The sequence below is a fragment of the Cyclopterus lumpus genome, chromosome 24, assembly GCF_009769545.1.
Source record: "Cyclopterus lumpus isolate fCycLum1 chromosome 24, fCycLum1.pri, whole genome shotgun sequence".
Taxonomy (NCBI): domain Eukaryota; kingdom Metazoa; phylum Chordata; class Actinopteri; order Perciformes; family Cyclopteridae; genus Cyclopterus; species Cyclopterus lumpus.
The window spans coordinates 9,313,989-9,334,716 of record NC_046989.1 but is presented as its reverse complement, the minus strand read 5'-3'; the positions used below and the strand labels follow the sequence as shown (position 1 = coordinate 9,334,716).

General features: G+C 43.5%; 1 protein-coding gene across 2 annotated transcripts in view; it reads left to right on the top strand.

Moving 5' to 3' along the window:
• stxbp5a (syntaxin binding protein 5a (tomosyn)) overlaps window positions 1-20,728 on the top strand; it is a 79,105-nt gene that overhangs the window by 3,048 nt on the left and 55,329 nt on the right. The window lies entirely within an intron of this gene.

Genomic DNA, 20,728 nt, shown 5'->3' with positions numbered 1-20,728 from the left:
ATACATCGGTGGGGTTTCAGGGTATTTTTAGAGCATGCTGAAGAGTTTTCAAGAAGAGAACAAGCAATGAAGAGCTGACGTTGAAAAGGAACAAGACATGTCACTCAAAGGTCCATATTTAGCAGGATATTGAAGTATGTGATGCAATTGAGCTGGAGAAGTAAGCAGATGAGGTGGCTTCTGTCCTCTATTTCTTGCAATGTTGGGACGTTTACACAAACGGGGACAACAGCTTGTGATGGAGCGGCACGCCGGGGAGTCGTACAGCTACAGAGAGCGCCCGCAAGCTCGTCTGTGTCAGGCGGCTTTTACAGGTCCTCCATGTGTTCTCATGCCCGTCCCTCAGACTTTGCCAGCTCATTACGGTGTGATGAAGAGCTGTCCACCTGGCTGTCCCTCGTTCCCACTTGCTGGCAGCTATGGCCGTGACTCATTCTTGTTCACCTGCACCGAAGAGGTGAGGATGGAAACGGAGAAAACTCAAAAGGCAGAGGAGAGTGAGCATGGAGTCTGCACAGCCAGGTTTACCAGACTTCTTAAAAGACGATGGTGTTCAGTGTGTGTGTACCTTCAGAGTGTTTTCTGCTCTTAAAAGCAGAGAGAGGGAGACCTGAAGAGATAATAATGCACCACTTTTTCCTGGAAGGGACTGAATGTTCCCAAAGATTTACAGATTCAACAGCTGCTCTGCTTTGGATGAAGCAGTCAGTCAGTGGTACACATGCATTTGAAGATAGGAGATGCAATCCCTCCTCTTTCAGAAGTACTATGTCAGGGCTGATTCAGGAACTGGTGAATAAGCTTAATGGGGCTTATGTCTTGCTGGCTGGTACATTACTCCTGTGAGCTCCAGGCTTGGTAAACTCAGAATAAGAGTACAGCTGTACTCGTGGTGTAAAAAGATGCCTATAATCATTCAGCTTAGGGATCAGAACTCCCTCAGACTATCCCTAGTTTGGCTGAAATGATCTCGTCAGATGGTTCCTTCTAGCTGAAACTGGTCACTTTGAAATTGAACGAGGAGGAATCTCTTGTGTTTGAGTGATGTGGATCAGATAGAGTCTTATCGGAGTCAGGGGAAGGTGATTTGGGAGTCATCCATCTTTTCTTTGGTTCTCTTCCGCTGTCATTTTCTGTTTAGTCAGCCTTGCCTCTTCATCTGATGACAACGATACCAGCGTGGCACAGATGAAAGGGGCATAATTGATATCATGATTCATTCGGTCCTGCATCTTGTGTGTTTTTTCTATCATGTATTTTGGGAAACATTTTTATCCAGATGCACATTTTGTGAGAGACATCATCGGACTCCTGCGCTGATACACATCTCTGTCCTGGAGGTCATTATTTTTGCACTTAGAGGCAACTCGTGGCTATCTGCGTGTCTGCATGTTTGTGTGTATGTGTGTTTGTTTGCCTGGCTGGCCTGCCAGGACATTTGGCTGCACTCTTCTCCCATGGAGGATTACAGGAAGTGGCAGATCAAGGGCCGCAGCCTGGCAGCGTGGCAGCGTGGCAGAGGACTGAGAATTACAGCAGGAACAGGAGGTGTGTGTGTGGATTTGTACATGAGTGCGAGTGAATTTATGTGTACATGTCTGTGTGTGTGTGTGTGTGTGTGTGCGTGTGTGTGCATGAATCCTCAGAGGAGGCGACTGATCCCTCTAGCCACAAAGCAAATCACATCTGTGATCCCCCACAAAACTGGCCCGTGTTTGATGCTCGCCACTGACTCTGCTGCTGCTTCCACTGTCCAGCAGAGAAGATGACAATGTCCCTTTGGTGTTGTCTGGAGGAGGGGAAGATGGGAATAGAGAAAGAGGTTGGCAGGAGAGAGCAGGCCGATAGAGCGGAGAGAGGGAATAGATCGGAAAGAGTGAGAGAGGCCGGCTACCCCGGCCTCAAGATCTAATGGCCAAGAATAGAATCCTTATTGATCTGTATGTGGTAATGCACTGAGACAGATATGCCCAAGTGCACACACCGCTGTTAATTGTTTTCCGTAAAATTTCTCCGGAGTGAAAAGAAGTTGTGTCATTTAGAAAACAGATTTTGTTTTTTAAACATGGCACACATACTGTATTAGCTATCTATCATATTAGCACTGTCATTAGAGGCAGAGCACCTTTTTAATTTTTTTAATTGTTCTATATATCCTTTATTTCTTGACCAGACTGAACTAAATGTGTTACACTGATGTCACTTGTCATATTATCTAATATTGCTTGAACCCAACACAAGACGCTTTGGCCAGTATTTTAATTGTATTTGCATCAGCAGCAGGTTGCTGGCACACAGAGTTGGTATCATGAAGCCAGCGAAAACAGACAGAAAAGGTCGTGCTAATTCAGCATAATGAGCTGTATGCAGCATATCAACCATATAATGTGATGATATTCTGAACTTTCATCAGAGCTAAAGTTGATGTTAATTGAGATCCATCAGCCTCCAGACAGAAAGATTTCACTAACCAAAGCATACAGCCTAATCTAAAGGGAAACATTTGCCACAAAATAATAGTTACAATAAAGAAAGGTATCTGCTACATCTTTATAATTAGAAAACAAAAGTGGACAGCTCACAAACAATGCCCAGAACCTGTATCCTGCTTTTAACCAGCTTTCCAGGATTTGGAAATAAACCATTTAGGATGTAAACACAAGTTTCTTTTTCTTTTTTGTAATAGAAGAAAGTCACCACCCTTGATAATTGAAATTTATACTCTGCTGATTCAGTCCGTTTGCTAAAGCCAGAATAATGTGGGTGGAAATTACCAATTTTTCCAGAGCACTTTGTAATCATAGATATTGTCACTCTCTGACAGAAAACATGATGCAGGGGCCTTATTGGATGATTTTGGCTTCTCACCGCCATCAAACTACAGCTAATTATATGTTATGTATTTTCTGTGTGTGTGTATTTGCTGTGTGGTCTGCAGCTGCGTGTGTAACAGTGTGGCGGCTCATCTCTGCAGAGAGATGGCTCTTTACTGGTGGTGGCCAGGAGAGATGGCAGCACTATAACTCAGAGACTCCCTGTGAGCCAGCAATTGATCAAATTGTCACTCCATGCTCTGCTAGATTATCTCATCGGCAGGCTCAGGACATCATAGCACTCACACATGCAATTGGGGCCACAGACACTGTACACACACACAATCACAAAGAGTTAGTATTTGAGAATCGACATTCGGAGGTGGCATTGGTAACACACACAGACACACACACAGACACACACACAGACGTACGATGGTCGATGACTTATACAAATGTTAGTGGATGTGCGCACGCAAACACTGACTGACATCCACGGGGGCATGCGTTTGCTCATGCGGGTGCACACAGGCTTTGTAGTAACTGCCATGATTGGCAGTGGCCCTGTGCAGCTTTTGGTCACAGCATAGATTGACTATGACACATCTCCATCATTACTCTTCCTTCTGATTCACCCGGTAATGGTGCTACCCTTTACGCTTTGTCTGCAGTCACAGGGGAACCTCACTGAGCCATTAGTTTTCGGACTGGACGAATGGGAATCGTTTTAAAAGTGTTGATATAGAAGTTGGCGCTGAAATCTGGTTCTGTATAGACATAAACAGGAAAGTGTACAATTGCAGCATCCAATCTTTAAAGATGTTGACTGTGTGTGTGTGTGTGTGTGTGTGTGTGTGCGTGCACATGTGTTGAACATTGTCAGAGACGTAGGGATAGCAAATGGTGACAAAACCTTCCAGTCTACTGCTTCTTTTAGAGATTCTTTTCAGGGTCACAGACAATTTGTATATTCATTTAGTTTTCTATCTGTTTTATTGCATTTGATTCTCTTCCTCATTTCATCTCTCTCCATATTGGGGTTGATAGTTGCGAGCTAACTCGTCTCGATGGCTCCCCAGGCCTGGGGTTGTGTGTTTGTGACTGTGCTCAGTTATGCAATGCGCCGGAGATGAGGCTGACTGAGACAGCAACAGTCTCATCAGAGGAGTTAAGCTGCTGCTGTGTTATTTACTGCGTGGCGTTGTGAGCGGCTCCAGCGTGCACATGTGTGATCAATACACATCTTTATTTATCATACACACCTGCGGTGGTATCCATGAAAACTCATTCCTGTGTCAGTGGTTAGTGTGTTAGCAGGCTAGCAGTAGCATATGGGGGATACCTCTATCACACAAAAAAAGAGTATAATTTCTCATCCTCGTTGACCCCATTTTACTTTTGACACAAGCGGGAGGAGGATGTGGGGATGAGAAAAGCGACAGAATAGCTTGAGATGAAGTTATCTTATCGCGTTTGATGAGAGAGTTTAATGGTGTGTGTGTGTCTGTGTGTTAAAAGAGCTGCTGGTAAAAGAGTCGGCTTGTGTCTGCCAGATGGCGTTTGCATTTATTAATTTATTAATAGAGTCTGTCATGAGTTCACCAGAAAGCTGCCAAAATGTGTCTCTCATGTTAATTCAGTGCACATCAACTTTACAGTATTGCTGGAACGCAGTATGTGTGAATGCGTACCTGTTCACTGAGGTGAAGTACTCCTAATCAAAGACCCCTCGTTCACCCGGTTTCATCTTTCATGCTCTCCAAAAAGCACTCAGCTTCCTCTGCTCTATTGGTTCTTAGAAATGGAAAACAACTTTTGCTGCATCAGTACCACAACAATGTAGCTGCCTTTCGCTGTCCAATATCCTGACAGTGTGTCCTGCTTAAGTCCTTTAGCCTTGACAAGCCCCAAATGGGATCCGGGTTTAGGATGATTAAAGTCTTGTTGCCATGTTTCTTCTCTTCAATAATTTAGTGTACATTTAACGCCAGCTTTTACTCCTCTCGCTCCCTGTCCTTTATCTCTGCCGACTCCTGTCATGCCAGAAATGATAGTCCTACGTGTGCACGTCTGCATGTTAAAGTGAGACATGTGAATTTGAAGAATAGTTATATTTTGCCAGTTCACAAATGGAAACGGGCATAAACAAAACCCCACAAAAACAATCCATGCACACAGACAGAGACGCACACACACACACACACATGCACTCACACACACACACACACACACACACATGCACTCACACACACACACACACACTGCCTTTCTTCCTCTAGTGAGCCATCACAAGTCAGGAAGCCATGTGATATTTTTCCCTAGAGAGCAGTTTTATTGGATGACAAGAAATCCTAATGACCTCGAGAAAGGTTAACAGCGAGGGCTGTTGGGCACGAATGCTAAAGTGTTTTTTTTCTGGAACAGTGTATGATTGTAGCCCCGTCACCAAGGGTTTTTGTAAATCAGGATTATCATCGAACCAAAGATACATTTGACATTCATCCCATTTTGAGACGAGGGGAAAGAATTAATGCTCAAAAGGCAACTTTTGAATTACTACCAGTCGTCATACCAAAATAATAGAAAGCAAGCTGTGGAGTAGGGCATGTGTGTGTGGACATGCGTGTGTGCCCGAGAGGTCACCAACCTGCGTGCTAATTATTCCCAACAGACGGAAGGCAACGCTTGAGCGGCTCATCGTAAATACACAGTGTCATGTGGGCTGGAGAGAATAAATGGGTTCAGATATGTACACATACAAATGTGTTCAGAGGGCGTACCCACTGCGCTGGCTGATGCTCGGTTGGCTTGTTGACATGTGAAGCGACACTGTTTTGGCCACGCAAATTATATAGTGTTTGCTGCTCTTGGATTAGTTGTCATTATGTTTTGAAGCGCTAATTTGATAGCATTAATTAAAAGGAAACACTAAATATAAAATTACTTTCAAACTTGACATGAAACTGGAAGGATGCAGTTCTGTAGGCATTGTGATACACGCGTCGTCCTTCCACATAGACGTTGGTGAGAACCGTTAGACTTTGAAAAGCAGTATTTAACTGGGCCAAGGAAGTGAGGTTAAATGTCATAGTTTTGGCCATCAGTCCTATTTGTAGTAATTATATTATTTAATTCAATCTGAGAACGTAGTGACTCTGCTGTAAAGAAGTCTGATGGATCGAACAAGAACAGTCTTCTTATTTTAAAAAAGAAACTACAGAACAATACCAAACTATTACCCACATTTGTCTGTTGTAAATAGCCATTCGAATTTATTTCATTTTTAGGCGACACAGAAACTATAGTATTTGTTGGTAGGGTCAGTTCAAGTTTTCAGAACACTTTGGCTCTTTCCCATCTTAATTTTTCACGGGTCACTCAGTGCTGTCCACCTGTCGTGATTCGTGACGGGATTTACTTCACACAAATGCGTTTTCAGCACTGCTGGGGTCACTTGTGTGCACCTACTGTATTTCTTTTGCACTCATATTAGTCGTGGTCAATATGCTTCTCTACTAAAACTCTCTCATGACCAAAGGGTTTGACCGATGCCCCGGATCCATACCACAGAGGTCCCTCCTCATCAAGAGTCAACGTTTCCAAAGTAAATGAGCCTGTGCACTCTATTGGATTTGTTGTCCGTCACTGAGCACAGTGTCTGATTCATGAGTTATGGTATGTGTACATGATAACACAATACCTCCTCCTATTGATTTCAAATTGTGGTTCATTTGTAAGTCTCAGGCTTTTATTATCATGACACGTTGGGGAAATCTCCAGGGATTAAATGCTAGTACTTCTAAAATCAAATCAACAGCAATTTCTCTACAAATGTCAGAACGAAGACAAATGATGAAGGTGGCCCTTAGTCTATAAACAATCAGGCAGTGCAGTAACGTGTATGATAGCTCCTGCCTGTCCAGTGATGTAAATATCACTTCACATCAATCCAGCGTCTCAGTGAAATGTCTCTGTCATGTATCAAATCAGACATGACAGAGAACCAGCCGCATGAGATGTTTTGGGGTTGAACGAGAATGCGATGTCTTTAAATTACCTTCAGTATCTGGTCTGTAAGCATGTGCTTGTCTGGTCTGGGACTGAAGCTTTCCCATGCGAAATAATTAAAATACAAAGTGAGGCATCGGTAAACGTTGTAACTGCACAACTCTGTGTTTGTTTATTCTAAAGGGGACTGGACTAACTCAAAGGCACTTTTTCCATGCTGTGACTTATTTCCAAGAAACTTGTGAGACACATCTCTGGTAAACACAATACCTAAAGTGGGGATTCTTTGTGGAGAAACTAAGTCAGACAGGTAGTGTACTAAGAATTTCTTTGGTGGAGGAAAGCCTGAGTGAACGTTGGGTCTCACTGTTCTGCCAGTGTAGCACAGTCCCTGTGGGGCTTACAAAGGGTCTGGCTTACAGAATGCAGTGAAGCACAAAGGTTTTGTCATCTCACTTTCCTCCCTGCCCTTCATGTGACCTCTGGGTCTCTGCAGGGCTATGCTGCTGAACTAACTGAAGTATTCTCTTCCTCCTTGTATTCTTTCTTTCCATTTCCCTTTGTACCGCATGCTGTTTTTTTGAAAAACTCCCATTTCAATTCACATTCCCAGGGATATACTGTAATTGTTTAGTTGTTGTAGGATTGTAGGATTTTTCTAATGGGATTTACGTATTCTCTGCGCTCCTGGTCCCCCTGCTGATTCTCTGCAGCTCATTACTTTTGTCTAGCTGGTGTAGGTAATCTTCCACTCCGTCTCAGGGGGCTCCGCTCCCTCCCCATTGACATCTTTCCCATGTCTTTTCTATAATTTTGTTGTAAGCCCTCTCCCCTCTCAAACGCCTCATCCAAACACACAGAGGCTTGTTTTGCTAAAGGTTATGTGTGTTTTAATGTTCACCCAATGCACTTCATGTCACATATACAATAGGTGGTATTCTTGTGATTCTCATCTTCGTGTGATAAAGCATCAAATAGCTTCTTTGGAGCAGTGAGGTGTGCCGATGTCTAATCAGATCATCTACGCTATACACACACAGCTAGAGTTACAGCTAGAAGCCACCAAATATTTCACACTGCTCAGAAAGTAGTGACAAATTAGCTATTTTTATTGCTTGTTTTTGTCAAAACCTCAAGGTATTCAATTGACACTGATATAAAACAGAGACCTTGATTGACTTTGCTTGACTGTGACTACATGTTCTGTATGTCAGCCAGTTAATATAGTGCATTAGTTCAAGATAGCATTGTAACACTGCAACAACCATTGGAGCTGCTGTATGCTCGTGGTGTAACAGGTGTGTTAGGAGACGGTTCTGGTTTGAATGCTTACCATGAGCACCTAATGGCCATAGGCTGTGTAAATGGTTGGTTATGACCTTACCAAAATCCAGACGCTCTGTCTCTGTCCGCTAGGTCCTCTACACACACGCGCAGGCATGCACAGGCACGCACACTCACAAAGCTCTGGACACAGTCAGATAACACACACACACGCACACACACACGCACACACACACACACGCACACACAGACAAACACACACACACACATACACACACGCACAGAAGAGGAAAGACAGAGGTTCCCAAGGTACCAGACCTTGAGGAATTGCCTGTCACCATGTTTGTGTGCTGAGATGTGGGTGTATGTATGTGTGCCAAGGCTCCTGCAGACAGAGACAGATCTTTATGCGATTTCAGCTGCATATATACAGTAGGTGTGTCCTTGCCTGTGGTATACTTATGTGTAGTTAGCCTCAGAAAGGCCTTAATATCCAGCAAAACTTGCATCCAGGTAAAACATCTGTCATGGCAGACATTCTTTCTATAGTCTCATTCCTTCAACGTGTCCCAGACGTAGTATTACTCATTTGAGTCCGACTGTCCTATTTCATGCTTTTTTACCTTCTTTGCTACAGGCTCATTTCTACGTACTCAACTAAACCAACTCCAGCTGGAGAATATTATTGTTTCTGTCAGCTGTAGCTAACACGCCGACACTGCCAGTGTGACCATGTGGGTAGTAATGTTGCTTGTAGGCATATTATGGAATACATATTATAACTAAATATTTCACTCGCTACTGTTTTAACTGCACTAAATCCCCTAAAGCAGAGACTGCCCTCCCTGCAGGACAAGCTCCTTGTTGCACAATACATCTTAGCTAGTAGATATGATATTTACCTTCAGATAATATTTGGCACAGTCACGGTTATGTTTTCCCTTCAGAAATATTTCTTAACTCTGAAACAGAATTTTGAGAGTAATCAAACACGGCCCTTCAGCACCAATCAGGCATGAGATTTTGGGGGCTGGTGGTATCAGGAGGGGGTGGAGGGGGGGGGGTGTGTGCTCAGCTTGTGTGATCTGGGTAGTCATCTTTTGATTATTCTTTCTATTTCCAAAATAAGTGAGAGCAAATCGAGTTTTTCTTTTTTTTTAATCACTGACATTTTATTCATTTGGTTCAATTCTCAATGTACAGTCTATCTGCAATGAATATTTTTATATTATCAGTTGATCGCATGACCACTTGTATGTGAAAAGAGTTCCTTGAGCGATGAATTGACAAAGGATTATCACCCAACTCTGCAGTTCCCCTCAGCTCTATGGAGCGTTACAGAATTGTTCTACTCTTTGTTAGACTTTCTGGCGCACATTATTATTGTTTTGATGAACATAGTGGAGCGTTTAGCAGCTAAAGAGGCAGACATTTCCCTCAGGAGTCAACTGATTATATGTCAGTTTTTTTTTTTTATAGCATCGTTTCTGCTGCCCGCAAATGCTTATTGAAGGTTTAAACAACATGAATTTCAAATTGTCCAATTTCGCCCGGCTGTGGAGGAAACAGTGATTCATCATACAAGGTTGTTATATGATTAGATCTATTTGATGAATCTTGGATGCAAACTGGTATACCAAAAAGAGGACAAAGTGTGTGTCTGCCAGTTTGATCACAAAGTCACTGCCATTTAATTTGTCTCTTTCGACTGACAACTGTACTTCATAACAGTTGCATCATAAACACGTTTTGCCAGACAAAATAGATGACATTTTGTATTGGACTTTGCTCGGGTAAAGCCAATGTCCTTGACTAACTTTGGCTTAGGCTATGATTCTGCCCAGGACATTGCAGCATATTTTCTTGACAATAAGAGCTACGCAAATCTTGACGTTTGCCGTCCTCCGCCCTGCTGGTAGCGACGGTGATATTTATCCTGTTGCTCCTCGGTGGGCTGCCCTTTCATATGCGGTCATGCCGAGCGCCTGCAGGGAAGACACACATGTGTCGCATGACGTGATGACTCAGACTTTAATGCCCTGCCACATGGCTGTCATGCGCACAGTGGCTCCCCCCTCTTCATCTCTCAGCCTGTTGGTGTGTGTGTGTGTGTGATATAAGCCATCAGTATATTTAAGTGCATATGAGTCGGTTCCTGTCCAGCATGTGCGCCTGTGTGTGGAACGTGACTGGCCGAGGGGCTGTTTGTGCTTTTCCGTCTGATTGAAGCAGAATGAGGATTAGGTTGTGATGTAAAATGTGGGAACGGCGGGGGAGGGGCAAACGGGTTGAGACAGAGCTCTCAGGACTTGAGGGGACGTGTGGAGAGGAGGGAGGATGGGGGAGAATGAGAAGGGAGTTACACTCGTGTTTTGTTCAGAGACAAAGCTCTATGCTACATTGTGTCTCTTTGCTTTAGCATCATCCAGAGTGATGTATGTTGCATTTTATTTTACAACACTAGAGACTTCTCCATCCACATGAGGCAAATTTGCAAAAATACAAATATCTAAAAGTGCTGCAGATGTCGGTGTCCTTGGTTCTTCATTCTGTGGCACAATCAGTCCTGAATCCCCGCATCGTCAGAGACAGAAGGAAAAGCAACAGGAAGACAGGACACCCAAGTCTGCAACTAAGTTTAGAAAAGTGAAGAGGAGGAAGAGAAATCAGGAGGTTTGCGTACTGTAGGAGTGTCTGCATATGGAGTGGAGCCAAGGTGGTCACAGCCATTCAGCTCTGTGATTCAGAGCCCTGGTGTTGTGTGGGTAGGATTTTCAGAAATTGGAAGGGCAACACTTGGCTCTTGACCCACTTGTAATCAGACCGCTGTCCAAGCAGAAGCCGCCACACGTTGGTTGTTTGCCCACTGTTTGATTAGAACGAAGTGGCAGACCCCTAGGAGGTGGGAGACGCCCACTATTTTTTACCATGCACACGGAGCACTGAAGATCCCCCTCACTCTGTCTCCACTAAACCATATACAGAGCATCCGTTCTTTATCCATTTCTACTTATTTGATCCATAACAAGTACAGTCTGCGAAGGGAAGGACAACCTTGCTGCTTATGCATCGCCACTTTCATTTTAGTGATGAAGCAGCTAATTTGTTTGATAAGCCAGAAGCCCTTTCCATCTCCCAGACACCAGCGAGAGTGAATGATGAACTGGCAGTGTGAGAGGTCTCAGCTAACCGCACCACTAGGCCCCCATTAGGCCTCGATGGGGGTCTATTGGTGTGATTTCTCTTCCTGTCTGGTGCTTGGCAATACTTACTCACATTAGATGTGGGTGTCGATGCTAGCTGATAACACAGTGAGGGAGGACAACAGTGAGCGCATTAACCCTCGCTGGCACTGCTGCACACCTGACAATGTTAGCATCCATAGAGATAACACATGCTGTTAACCTTTTCACTCCCAGTTACATAGGCAACACACACATAGACTTGCTTTAATGCAATTGGCTATCCTGAACATTTCATTGAAAAAATGTTTTGTTTATTGTCTATACATAAATGACAGTGTGGTAGAGATTTTCACTCATGGAAGGCAGTTCTTAGAGTAGCAATCAGCAGCAGCTGGTCCCGGTGCTCATTTTTAGAAACTGTTGCTGCATTGCTATGCATTTTTAATGGAGAAGGCCATTGTAGCAGGCTGTGTTCTGCATGTGTGTGCATGTGGTGTACACCCTGTGTGTCCTTTGCGAGTGTTCATGTGTTTTTACATAACGTGTGTGTGTGTGATCTGTAAGTATGAAGTAGCTTGAGCTCCAGTATGTAGAGAAGAGCCATGTAAGAAGCAGTTGTTTCTATGTGTGTGTATGTGAGCATTTGAATACACGAGTGTCTGTTTCCATTTGGGTTTGTACATCGTTTTGTTTGCTAACACTGATTTGGACATTGATGTTATGCGACAGCTTTGGTCCTCAGACACACCACCTGAATCATTTTGAGAGACCACTGGGGCTCGGATTCCCAGAGGTATTAATGCTTCCATGGCTCCTGCGCATCTCTGTAAAATTAATTTGATGCTCTAAAACAATATTCCAGAATAGAACAGGAAACAAAAAACGTGTTGTTGTTATTTATTTATTATATTTTGTATGTACCGCATGCCAACAACAAAAGGTTGCAACAACTTCAGAAACAAGCAGCACATATGTATTGCAGTTTATATGAATCCAGTCTAATATAGTGTTCATAGTTAAAAATTCTCATCTATCTTAGTTATTTGAATGTAGGTAGCAGATAAATTAAACTTGAAATCAGTAATCTTGGATATGCATGCTCTCATTTTGGAATACATACGATTGGTTGGCTCAGCACTGCGGCTTAAGGACATGACATGTTTTACTTTATCGGGCTCAGCCTTAGAGATAGGGTAAGGAGCTCGGACATCAGGGGGGAGCTTGGAGTCGAGTCGCTGCTCCTTCGTGTCGAAAGGAGTCAGCTGAGGTGGTTCGGGCATCTAGTCAGGATGCCTCCTGGACGCCTCCCATTAGAGGTTTTCCGGGCACGTCCAACTGGTAGGAGGCCCCGGGGAAGACCGAGGACACGCTGGAGGGATTATATCTCCCGGCTGGCCTTGGAACTCCTCGGGATCCCCCCAGAATGAGCTGGAAAGTGTTGCGGGTGAGAGGGAGGCCTGGGTCGGCCTGCTGAACCTGCTGCCACCGCGACCCGACCCCGGATAAGCGGGTGATAATGGATGGATGTTTTACTTTAAGGGTTAATAATTTAAGCTCCAGAGCAGCATTATTGTATAAAAGCATATTATATGATGCAACTCTGCAAAGATTGAAAGATGAGGACAAATTGATGCAGCAAATTGTACATGAATTTCATGTATCAGTAAATGCGTTACAACCTCTCCTGTATCTCAGTTTGGATTAATAGTAGTTGCCTCAACTCAATGTGTATTTCAGTTGCATGCCAAAATGAATTTAAACAAAGTAACTATAATCTAGCATTAACATAAAAAAAAAAAAGAAACCTCTTGACTTAACAGGGGGACATCGGAATCTGTTTTTTTCCTGTTTCGTGGAGAGCTACTGCATAAGTAAAAAATAACGTGTGTGGCTCCAATGAGAGCTTTATGAGATCTGATTAATTGCCTCAATTGACGTTAGTTGAAGTTTGACTACAAGTTCTAAAATGATAACAATCATGTGTGGAGCTACGAGGAAGTGAGTTTAGCAGACTTCTGGAGCTCGCTCCTCATCTTTGTTTGCAGCTTACAGAATCATTAGCCACACCTGTAGAATAACACACCAGGTTCTCTTACCAAGCTGTTTGTGGCCAAGTTGTATTGTGGGTAATCCAAGGAAGCAGAATGTGTGGAGTAAAAAGATGATATCTCGGGTTCCGCTACACCAATATTGCTTTCTATTTCATCCTTACTGACCTCCAGGAGCAGTGCTTAACACTGAATTTCATCCGTCACACGCACACACAAGTCTTTATATCAACGCGGGGCCTCGGATGACCCGAACGGGTATAAGTTCTGGTGTCATCCCTGAGATCAGTCCTTTTTCATCTTCTCGCTTATGCAGGCTAACTACTACTTCAATACCCCCTGTCCCTGGTTCCACTCAACCTACTTTCTCGTAAAAAGAGAGGCGGCAGTCCTGGATCTGAGGGGACTCAACAAGTTCCTACAGGTCTTGCCCTTTCACATGTTGAGCACAGCAGAAGTTCTTGAGACTTGAAGGATGACTTTTTCCATGTTCGCATTGTGCCTCACCACAGACACTTTCTTTGTTTCCCCTTTTAAGGCTATCACTTTCAGTTCAGTTCCTTTTGGACTCTCCCTCTCCCCAAGAGTGTTCACAAGATACGTTGCAGCTTCCTTTCCCCCTGCAATTACAGGGCATGAAGATACTGCCGTACCTGGACAGTCCCGGCTTGAGGCAGACAGGACACTGCTCACCAAGGTGAACATGGAGAAGAGTGCTCTGAGCCCCTCTCAGAGCATAACCTTCATTGGTGTGGCTCAGGATGCAGACATCCTCCGAAGCCTTCCTTCCGGTCGCCCTGTATCCTCTTTGTTTGCCTCATTGGCAAATGGACATGTGCCTTAGCTGTTGTTCTTTTGGGCTTGCTGTCACTGCGCCCCTAGAGAGATGGCTGATCAGCCTTCACTTGGCCGCCAAGTGGCTTGTTATTTCAACAACCTTGATAGTAATTCATAATTCCATTTATTTTGAAAGTCAACCTTATTAATACATTTGACTAGTCCTACCTGTTCACTCTTAGGCCAGTGATGGAGAATTAACATTGTTTGTGATAAAACTGTTAAGACTGATAAATGCTGCAAATAAATCAGTATACACACAGAGCCACACTCAGTCATCATCTGCGGTCCTGGTTTTAAAGAACAGTACCAATGAGATGCCAACACAAAGGGGTCACGTCATTGCCAGTCAAGCGTACGCACATCTCACAAACTGGGGTTGTAGTAACAACAAACGTTTGTATGTATGCGTGTATTTGTGTGCTGAATATCAGCCGTCACGGTCGGGCTACCGAGCAGGCATCCTAGACGGGCGATGGAAAAAGAGGCAGGAGGAATAAGAAGAGAGAAAGATCAGACAGAGAGGCAATACAGATAAAAAAAAAAAAGGACAGAGATTGTACGAGCAAGGCGACAGAGGGGATTAGTAGCGGAGCGAGGAAGACGCTCTTTCCTTTTCTTGGTCACACCTTCACTCCTTTTTTTTCTGTCCTCCACACACTGTAGGCCCTTTGCCTGACACACAGTCATGAAACAGACTACATCCTGTCCTGTGTGTCCTCCAAACTGCACGGCACATGTCCATGGACACATTCACAAGCAGGGACAATCCTCTTGACTTATGTAACTGCCTTTGTTGCACTATGCACTCACTCTAGGCGCCTCCCTCTGCAGGCCTGTATATCGTGTGTGATGAGGTTATGTGTGCCTCTGTTTCTTTCCAATCATCTCGCTTCTTACTCAACCTGTCTATTATAATATCTAGCGCTACAGAAATAAAATAACACCAACACATGCACTGTGGTGTTTGTGCGTGTGTCACAGGCACACAGCTTTGTATTGCACAGATGGACTAGTGAGTCATCAAAGTGCCGTCGTTTAATTAGGTGCAGGGTGTGTTTGTCTGTGTGAATCTGTGTTCTTTTTATTAATCCTGTCATTCCGATGGCTTCCTTGTCTTCCTTTTTGCAGTCCTGAATGACTTAAGTCTAATTCGTCACCTGCATTAATCCACAGCTACTCTTGTTCTCAGCTGTCCAACTCCCTTGTATGTGTATGCAGCCATAGGTGGCCATTTGAAATGATTTCCATCATTACGACACGCTAGTCTGATGCTTTAAAGACTGTATAAGGCAGATGTGCTGTGTCTCATACTAATGCAACCAGGGGCCTCATGCAAGCCCCAATTATTAGTTTATACTGCTGCCACTTTTCTTGCAAAAGAACAAAATCTTTTCTGCTCCCTCAAATTTTTTAGGGACACAGATATCCACAATGCAAAATAATTTGGATGTCTGACCCGTCATAAATCTCGAGGGGCTTGAATGGGCATGAGTCTTCTGAATGCCACAAATAAAAGGACGGATTTTTGGTTGCATTGTGTGACGAGGTCTTCCTTTTGAAAGGATTAATATGACTCCTGTCCACCTATCCATTTTGAGCCACTTGTCATGGTCAGGGTCCTACTTTTACTAAATATTTTTGGTGTGATCCCTGGCCGTCATACCAGCTAGATCATCACTGAAAATGTCCTAGAAAATGATCTCCAGAGAAGAGTGGGGACCCTGTCATGCTCAAGTGGTGTGCTGCATGACCCTCGTAGCTAACTAGAAGATGAAAGCATAATTTGAGCGTAATCAAATTATGACCCCTTAACATGCAGTGCCATGCAAATCATTTGCCCCATTACTTGGCTCTAAGAACACCACATCATTAGTATGGTGTATGTTCCTTCACATTGTGTCTAGCATTTTGGTCTTTGATCTTTACATACACATTTTCATTTTTTGTATTTTTTTTTTTCTTGCACTTCTTCCCAGGGATTGGGCATCTCGTTCAATGCCACTTCAGTAGGGCAGATGTTCACCAACACAGGGGTTTCAACCTCTGTCCGTCAGTTGAAGGACATCTTCCCTACTGATTATGCCATCCTGCTGTTCATATGTGTGTGTCAGATATCAGAGCAGAGGGAGAAAATGCAGATGCTTCACAAAGTGCAACACTGCAGTACCTCTGTGTGTATTTGTGTGTGGGTGCTGGTCTCGAGTCCAGTGCTGGGTATACTTGGCTTTCTGTCTCCCGTTAATCAAAGAGCAAAGGACAGCACTCCGATTAATATTTGATATGACGCATGACATTTTTGACAAGACGCCCCTCTCCGACGTGCTCTTGACAAAGTGACAACCACACAATGAACCACCAGTGTGTCTAATTAGTCCTAAAGCAGACACAACATAATGCCTGCCAGTGGGGAGTGCTGTAAAGATAACTCAATCCATCAGATTGAATAAATCTATAGATGCTGGTGTTGTAGTTCTTTGACCTCCCTAACTTTACTTGTGGGACGTACGTGACAGAAATCAGAGTAATCCTGCCCTGACCAACTCTAGAAAGGCGAGGTCTGTCCGAACGTCTCTCCTTAGTGCAGCATTTTTATGCAAATTATTAGTTTAACCGTCCATCTCTTACACACACACACACACACACACACACACACACACACACACACACACACACACACACACACACACAGACACACATTTCTGAAGTATAAGTATACAGAGTGCTACTGCACGGCTGGAAATATACTGACTCTTGCGGCGCTGGCAGCTTACAGGTACCTGCCCTTGAAAGTGGGGCCTGGCTCTGCATTGGTTGGCACACTGAAACGCATTAGAGGCCAACGGTGGCTAATCTCCCGTGGTCCTACCTTTTGAAAAGATTTCTTTGATATCAGTGCCAGAGGGTGCACGTGTACACACACACACACACACACACACACACACACACAAACACACAAACACACACACAAAGTACCTGATTGCTTTGAGATATGTGTTGGGAATATGGGGAGAATAGCTCCAGGAACCCGACTTAATGACGGTTTGTGAAATGTTTTTAGCATTGCAAATAATGTAACATTCATTTTAATTAGTGTGTGGTACAATACAGTATAGTACAGTACACTACAGTATATTACAGTATAGTACCTGGCACAGTTCTAATTAAGATTAGATTAGTGTTTGAAGAGAAAGCTCCAGATGCTTTTAATTGCCTTTTGGTGCTTGTTTTAAAACAAAGAGCCACCATCTTGCAGTGTGAATGTGTTAAAGGTTAATTTGGCATTAAGTTACATTCTAATAAAACATTTTCCGCTCGACCACTTTCAGAGGGTAATACATAAAGCCATCTAAATGCATATGCTGGCTCCCGTTCACCACATCCATTATTCATAGACAGAAGGAAACCCAGTCACAGACTTTTAGTCCTACAGTTGCTTGTGTCTTTCTCCCATCTCTCTTTCCCTGTTTTCCCCCCTGTTCTGTCTATGTAGCCAAACCATGTTTCTCCCTAAATTATTCTCCCCTTGTCATTTTAAATGTGCACTTGGGTTTTGTCTTTGAAAAAAACATATACTTGTTTCCTCTCAATTTTCTTCTCTCCTTATGGTGTCTTTTGTCTCACTCATTGATCGTAATTTGGTGGGGTATGACATATATAATTTGATTTTATATATATATATATATACATATATATATATAGTACAAGCATTTCATCTGCATCGATCCTTTTAATTGCCAAGTCACTCCTAATTCACACAATCCAATAACGAGCATGTATCATTGTTAAACATTATGCACGCATGGTACAATTGATCAGATGTCAGGGAGGGGTTTGTATCTGCTCCTCTCCCTAGCCCCGCTGGCATTATACACCCCATTGTTTGTATCTGATAGTCTGTTTATGGATTAGAACACTGTGACCATGTTCAATATGTGCAATCCAATGATAACAGTGTGAATGCATGAGGTGAGAAAGAGGAATGAGGGAGTTGCAAGTCTCCCTTTGGAGGCCTCGTGGTTCATGTTTCATTCATGTCATACATTTCTTTAGTTACATAATAAATAAGAAGTATATATGATTGGCAAGCCTTTTCAATCTATAAAGCCTTTTATTTTAAAAGTTAAGATTATTAGTTGTTAATTGTTTAATTGATGAGGTACATTGTTATTGTTGCAACTAAAGATGGATTTTAAACATTAGTACAGTAATATAACCTTAAATTAGTAATCCGTCAGTGTTTTTTTCCACCACCCCCAAATTTCCATAAACTCAGCCAATGCAGGTTTAACATTAAACATCTTAACACAGGAGAACCCTGTCAACACTACAGTAGTTACAGAGCCTAGTTTAATATCCAACTTAGGATGCAACATCAGTGAAGACTCCACTTTGAAACGCCTTTTCTTCGATTTTTCAAATTCTATTCTCGGCAGATGACGGACATCGGAAAGAAGAGGAAGACAGAAAGCAGGGGGGGAATAGTTCAGGTGGGATTTAATCGGAGTGCAGCAGGTGAACGTGTGGCCCTAGAGGAGACAGATTGGAACAATTGATTCTCCTTTGCAATGTGAAAAATGATGTTTGTTATGGTTTCCAGCACAATACCAATGTGTTCTGGTAGTGTTGTCAACGAGCAAAGTTCTTTCCGCTCCGGTCTATTCCTCACACACAGGGGCACGTACGGGTCTTGTCCTTTAGACAGGGTTGGTATGCTTTAGCCATGCCGTGCCGAGCCAAACTGTGACATGTGTATCCACTACAGGCTCGCAGTTGTCCTGCTTGGTTGCAGGGCCGACCACTGCTGACCCGTGATGGTCTCCTCCTCTTAGCTGTGTGTATTTTAAAGCTAAATGTGCGCCTTGGGCTAAATCAGGACACAAGCAGACTAACCAAACATGGTTGCAGTTTCAAAGTCTATTGTGGGCTAAATAACAAAACTGCTTGGTATTACATAGTTGTAAGAGTCAGTGAACAATGTGAGCTGAAGCTGAAGCCTAAAACTAAGGTTAAGTTAGAAATCACAGAGGGCAGGTGTGATGTAGACTGCAGAGTGAGTGGAGAGCCTTTGCTTGTACCACAGGTCATGCTGTAATTGGCCAAGTGGGGCTAACGTGTTAGCAGCAGATGGAGTCGGTGTCCTTGCAGTCATTCACAGGCCAGGACTTATGTTTCATACATAGTCACCTTGTACTCATGTGAGATATGCATGTAACAATAAATAAAACGCACATAACTGGTGTGAATTGTACTCCAATTTAAACAAGTAGTTTACTTCAGTTTGGTGTCAGACTGGCTCCACTCGTCTTGCTTCCTTGCCACTTCTAAATGCACAACATCTTAATTTTGAAGTCCTCAGAATCAGTTCACAACAGGCCACGGCGAACGCTAAAGTCACATTTTGAGCAGTCATTGCAGCCACTTGTTACTTGCAGACATTGTTTAGCTCCATCGCCTGTTGGAACATAATCCTTTAACTGGCTTTGCATTGCTATCACAGCAGCAGAACTTGTGATTTGTGTTAAGCCGCTGTCTGTCACACTCTGTAAATGAGAATATTAACACAGCTGCCGTAGCAGAGCAAAAAATATTGTCTTGTCCAAGATGACCGAGCTTGTGAAACTAACTGCACATTCTTCTTTCATCTTTTCTTCATTCACTTCCTTCTCTTTTTACTGTCGCACTCTCTTTCTCTTCCGTCCTCTTGTCCCATACGATTCCCCCCCCCCCCCCCCCCTCATCCTTTTCTCCCCCTATATTTCTCATTTTCTCTCCTTTGTTATGCATGCTTTCGCTGGAGGGTTTGGCCACAAGCTGTTTTGCTGACTCAACCTTTTCATAGTTTTTACCCCTTTACTCACCCTCGCTCCTTCTCCCTCTCCTTCTCCGCTCCCCCCCCTTCCTCTTTCCCACCTTCGATCTTTACAGTACAGGCAGCCAATTTCCAAACCTTTCCCCCCCGCTTGTACTCTGTTCCTTCTCCCTCTCCCCCTCACTCTGTCTCATCTCTCTTCAGACGTTTGCCTTGCAGTGGTCGTACGGTAGCTCAGTGCTGAGTTGTCCTTCTAAAAATAGATGATTCACTGGGTTAGTAGCACCCTACTACTGGGAAGAACTGGCCACACTCCAGCAAGGGGAAGGGAGGTTTACACTTAACACTGTGTATAACCTGCCTCGCCTATGCGGTCTCGTGTCCAGACTAATTCATGCACAATATTTCTTAATTGATCCGTGATTCCAGTCAAACTGGCCACACAGCCCTTTGTGTGTCAACACTGCGCTTCACTGCAATCAGAGAGGAAGACTATAAGAGCTCAAGAGGATGGTTGGCTGGTTTGTGTTATATTTTCTCTCCAGTAAATTCATCCAAATCGATGTTCAAGTAGAAAGTTTCCTGTGTAATGTTCTTATCTTTCAAGATCACACATGCATGCCCCTCTGTTGCCTTCTACCTGCACACTCAGAACATGCCTAATTTTTACGTGGATTTGGATTACTGCAAACGTTGACCTGTGCACCCCAGCAAATGGCCATTGCCAAGAATGTCATCGTG